Source organism: Vulpes lagopus, chromosome 23 (assembly GCF_018345385.1).
Source record: "Vulpes lagopus strain Blue_001 chromosome 23, ASM1834538v1, whole genome shotgun sequence".
In the NCBI taxonomy this organism is placed as follows: Eukaryota; Metazoa; Chordata; class Mammalia; order Carnivora; family Canidae; genus Vulpes; species Vulpes lagopus.
In genome coordinates this window covers 57607700-57613699 of record NC_054846.1, presented here as the reverse complement: position 1 = coordinate 57613699, position 6000 = coordinate 57607700, and positions in this window count along the sequence as shown.

The following is a 6000-nucleotide window of genomic DNA, read 5'->3' as shown; positions in this document are numbered from 1 at the left end:
GGGAAGGGAAGGGAAGGGAAGAGAGGGAAGAGAGGGAAGAGGAAGGGAAAGGGAAAGGGAAAGGGAGAAAGAAAGAAAGAAAGAAAGAAAGAAAGAAAGAAAGAGAAAAAAGAGAAGAGAGAGAGGGAGGGAGGGAGGGAGGAAGGGAGAGAAAGAAAGAAAGAAAGAAAGAAAGAGAAAGAAAGAAAGAAAAAGAAAGAAAGAAAGAAAGAAAGAAAGAAAGAAAGAAAGAAAGAAAGAAAGAAAGAAAGAAAGAAAGAAAGAAAGAAAGAAAGAAAGAAAGAAAAGGAGATGGTGACTATTTTATATTGCTTGTCAACAAAGATGGAGGCATTTCTTTAACAGGATAGAACTAATATACTGGTCACTGGCATGTAACTTGGGAGACACGGTGATAAGAGTTAAAGCATTCTAAAGTATTCCTACTGTTTAGGACAAAGACAAAGGCGTTGATTCACTTTAGACATTGGTAAGGACATATGGTAAGGTGTTCAAAAAAGCTATCAAAAAAAGAAATGGGATAGAATAGAAATAGAACTTTCAAACTGTTAGCTAAATATCTCTACAATGATTAAGGAAATTGAGTCAGTAGTTTATATATCAGATTGGTAGGGAGTCGGCTTGTGGATTCTCTCCCTCTGCCCCTCCCCCCGCTCTTATGTGCACGCGCGCGCTAATAAATTTTTTTAAATCTCAGCAAAGAAAAAAGGGTATTTCTTCAACTGTTAAAAAGTACCTACTAAGGGGCACCTGGGTGTCTTAGTTAAGTATCCAACTCTTGATCTCAGCTCAGATCTTGATCTCAGGATCATGAGTTCAAGCCCTGTATTGGGCTCCATGCTGCGTGTGGAGCCTATTTGAAAAAAAAATTTTTTTTTAAGATTTTATTTATTTATTCATGAGAGACATACAGAGAGAGAGAGAGAGAAAGGGAGCCCAACGTGGGACTCGAACCCGGGTCTCCAGGATAGCACCCTGGGCTGCAGGCGGCGCTAAACCACTGCACCACCCGGGCTGCCCTGAGAAAAAATTTTTTAAAAAGATATCTACTAAAACTCTATAGCAAACATTGTTTAATATTATAGGGGTGTGTGGGTGGCTCAGTCAGTCAAGCCTCCAACTCTCGGCTTCAGCCTAGGTCATGATCTCATCAGGCTCATAAGAATGTACCTCAAGTTGGGCTCTGCACACTAGGCATGGAGTCAGCTTGAGATTCTCTCTCCCTCTTCCTCTGCTTCTCCCACTTAAATCCTCTCTCTCCCTAAATTAAATAAATAGGAGACACCTGGGTGGCTCAGTTGGCTAAGTGCCTCTGGCTCAGGCCATATTCCCAGGGTCTTGGGATCAAGCCCCATATCTGGCTCCCTGCTCAGCAAGGAGCCTGCTTCTGCTCCTCCCCCTGCTCCTGTGCATTCGCTCTGTCTACCCCACATGCGCTCTCTCTCTCTCTCAAATACATAAATAAAATCTTAAAAAAATAAAATAAATCAGGACCAAGACAAATAGGCCCTTACTTATTTCAACATTGTACTGGAGGTCTAGCCAGTGCAGTGGAAACAAAAGAAAAGTTATAAGACTAGAAAGGAAACAGTAAAACTTATTCAAAAATGGAACAATTGTCTACAAAAAACCCCCAAAATAATCTACAGACATATTATTGTATATGAAAAAGAAGAATTCAGCAAGACCAAGGAATGAGAGTAATATTCTTAAAAATCCATTGCAGGAAAAAGATAACTTAAAACAGAAATAAGTAGGTACCACGGAATAAATATTACAAAAGCTGTACAAGACCTGTATAGAGGGATCCCTGGGTGGCTCAGTGGTTGAGCGTCTGCCTTTGGCTCAGGGTGTGATCTTGGAGTTTCAGGATCGAGTCCCACATCGGGCTCCCTGCATGGAGCCTGCTTCTCCCTCTGCCTGTGTCTCTGCCTCTTTCTCTCCATCTCTCTCATGAATAAATAAATAAAATCTTTAAAAAAAAAGACCTGTATAGAAAAAAATTACAAAAACTTTATTGAAAAACATTTTAAAAGACCTAAAAAATGGAGGAAAAAACACTGTCCCTAGATAGAAAGTCTCATTATTTTAGTCTCAAACTCATCTACAGATTCAGAAGAATTATAATAAAAGTTCCATGAAGTCTCTGTGACATTGTATTTTATAATCTGAAAAGCTGGGATACCTGGGTGGCTCAGTGGTTGGGCATCTGCCTTTGGCTCAGGTCATGATCCTGGGTCTGGAGATCAAGTCCTGCATCAGGATCCCTGTGAGGAGCCTGCTTCTCCCTCTTTGTCTCTGCCTCTCTCTGTCTCTCATGAATAAATAAAATCTTTTAAAAAAATAATAATGAGGGACACCTGGGTGGCTCAGTGGTTAAATGTCTGCCTTTGGCTTAGGACGTGATCCTGGAGTTCCATGATCGAGTCCCACACTGGGCTCCCTGCCTGGAGTCTGCTTGTCCCCCTGTCTATGTCTCTGCCCCCCTCTCTCTCTCTCATGAATAAATACATAAAATCTTTTAATGAACAACTTGAAAAGCTTATTTTAAAATCTATATAGATGAATAGAGTCCCAAAGAATAGTAAAGACACTTAAGAAGAATAGGGCAGCCCAGGTGGCTCAGGGTTTTAGCGCCGCCTTCAGCCCAGGGTGTGATCCTGGAGTCCCGGGATCGAGTCCCACGTCGAGCTCCCTGCATGGAGCCTGCTTCTCCCTCTGCCTATGTCTCTGCCTCTCTGTTTCTCGAATAAATAAATAAAATATTTAAAAAAAGAAAAATAGTAAGATAGAGGTATTTGTCCTATCAGATATCAAGTTTTATTATACAACTATAGTAATCAAACACAGGTAGTAGCTTAGGGTTAGATAAATTACCTTAGAATTAGATAACTCTGTAGTCTGGAAACATACCCATGCATGTATATTGCGGTACTAATGGAAGTAGCATTTCAGACCACTAGGCAAAGGGCAAATTAATCAATAATGGAGCTTGGACAATTAATTATCTACATATGAAAATTAAAAACTGGAGACCTACCTCACTCCATACAGAACAATCAACTACTCTGAAAGGTAAGTTTTGAAAAATGTGTAGGAAAAAATATAAGTAACCTGAGAAGAGGATGATTTAATCATAAAATACTAACTAAAAACATACTAACCATTTTTTTAAAAAAGACTATGAATTCAACTAGATTAAATTTAAGAACTTTGATCAAAAGACATTATAGGGCAGCCCGGGTGGCTCCACAGTTTAGTGCTGCCTTCAGCCCAGGGTGTAATCCTGGAGACCCAGGATCGAGTCCCACGTTGGGCTCCCTGAATGGAGCCTGCTTCTCCCTCCGCCTGTGTCTCTGCCTCTGTGTGTGTCTCTCATGAATAAATAGATAAAATATTTTTAAAAATATATTTTAAAAAGGGAAGACAAGGCAAAAACAAGTACTTGCAATACATATAACCATCAAATTGTTAAAAATGTTAAAAATTCCTAAAAATCAGTAAGAAAAAGACAGTTATGTATATTTTAAAGGCAAATCTCATGAACAGCCCTTTCACAGAGGAAACATGCAGAACAAAAAACCATATAAAAAGTTCAGTCACATTATTTATGAGAAAACACAAAATTAGAGCACAGTGAGACATCAATTTCACCCACTAAAGTGGGTGAAACCTAAGGATGTAGAAAAATGAGAACTTTCAGATCCTGTTGGTGAGTGTAAATTGGTACAACCAACACTATTTTATAAAGTTGAAAATGTGCATACCCTACAACCCAGCAATTTTGATCTACAGAAACTTCTGCTTTCACCAAGAGGAGATATACAGAAGAATGTTCTAAGCACTGTTTATAACAGCAGAATATTGAAAACACTAACTCCATCCATAGAATAATGTAAGAGATATATAAATCTCAGAAACATATTTAGTGACAAAACAAGCTGCAGAAGCATGCATACAATATAAGTCTACAAAAAATTTAAAATATGCAAAAGTAAACTATATGTTTTAATAATGCAATTATATATTTTAAACAATATAGTAAAGCAAGGGAGGGACACCTGGGTGCTCAGTGGTTGAGCTTGTGCCTTTAGCTCAGGTCCTGATCCTGAGGTCCTTGGGTCGAGTCCTGCACTCGACTCCCTACAGGGAGCCTGCTTTTCCCTCTGCTTGTCTCTCTCTCATGAATAAATAAAGTCTTTTAAAAAATTAAAAATAATAAAAATAAAAGCAAGGGAATAGTAAATCCAAATTTCAAGATGGTAGTTATATCTATGAGGAAAAAATAGGATTGCATTTTGGAAGATTAAATTCAAAACAGAACAAAAAAACAAGGAAAAGTAATAGTCTCCCTCTCTTTTCCTTTTTTTTTTTTTTAAGATTTTATTAATTTACTCATGAGAGAGAGAGAGGGAAAGAGAGAGAGGCAGAGACACAGCAGAGGGAGAAGCAGGCTCCATGCAAGGAGCCCAATGTGGGACTCGATCCTGGGATTCCAGGATAACGTCCCAGGCCAAAGGCAGGTGCCAAACCTCCGAGCTACCCACAGATCCCTCCCTTCCTCTTTTTTTTTTTTTTTTTTGATAACTAAATGGTAATAGGTGTTCATTATAGCATTTTTCTTTATATCATACATACATTATAAATATCCTTATCACAATAAGCTTTGTGTGATCTTACACAACCAATTTAGTCTCATCGTGCTTCATCTGTAAATCTCAGAAAAATAATACCCACTTCTGTACTGATTTGGGAGAATGAAATTGTTTAATACACATAAAATGCTCAGAGCAATGGCTCAACTTAATGTGTACACATTCACTCAGTGCCTATTTTCAGTACAGTACTTTTTTTTCTTTTGCCAATGCAGTACTTCTAACCTCATTTATACTTAATGTCTCCCAGACTAAGATTTTGTCTTATCCTCCCCAGAGAAAAAACCTTCGATCTTCTATCAGGTTGGATATAGCCCAGATGGGCAGTCAGCTGACTGGTGTAAAGGTAAAGAACATGTGGGCAGACTTTTAACATTCTTTCAACACACCTTCTTTTTTTAAGCCCCACCTTCATCCCCATGTCCAGAGGTTCCTGGTGCCTCCAATTCCTAACCTGTGTGTGTCTGTGTGAGAAAGAGCTTGAGAGATTAAAAAAAAAAAAGTGGTATACAAGTTAAATTGGTTTGCCCATTGACATTCTCTCACATCACTTTAGGATTTAGCTTTCTAGGATAAGCAAAGTCAGTTACCACTGGTCCATAGGATTTTTAGCTTACAAAAATGTGTTTCTATTTCCTCCTCACCTTACTCTATGTCCTTATGGATCTGTATCTTTTTTTTTAAAAAAAGTCCATTTATTATTGTTTTCGTGGGGTTTGTTGAGAAAACAGGTAAATGTGTATGTATAATCCACAATCTTCAACCAGAAGCCAGGTCTCACTCTTTAATATGAGGCAGTATATAATAGTGGTTTAAGGGATGCTTGGGTGGCTCAGTCGGTTAAGCATCTTCCTTCAGCTCTGGTCACAATCCCAGAGACCTGGGATCAAGCCCCACGTTGGGCTCCCTGCTCAGCAGAGAATCTGCTTCTCCCTTTCTCTTTTTCTTTCTGCCTCTCTTCCTGCTCCTGCTCTCTTTCAAATAAAAAAATCTTAAAAAAAAAAAAAGAACAGTGGTTTAAGAACATAAGCCCTAGAGTGCCTTGATAATTGTCTTTACTACTTTCAAGCTGTGTGACTTTAAAAAGCTACTCAAAGCTCTCATTTCCTTCATTTCGGCATTTACAAATCGAAGGTAATGGCATCTACTTCATTAGTTGTTATGAAGATTGAGTAAATTACTATTTGTAAGAGCTTAGAAATTTGTCCATAACACTGTTAAGTACTCAATAAATATTAGCTACTACTATTTTTCTAAATATTTTGAGAGAGAGAGATCACGAAAGAGAGAGTAAGCAAAAGAGAGAGCATGAGTGGTGGGGAGGGACAGAGGGAGAAGCAGGCTC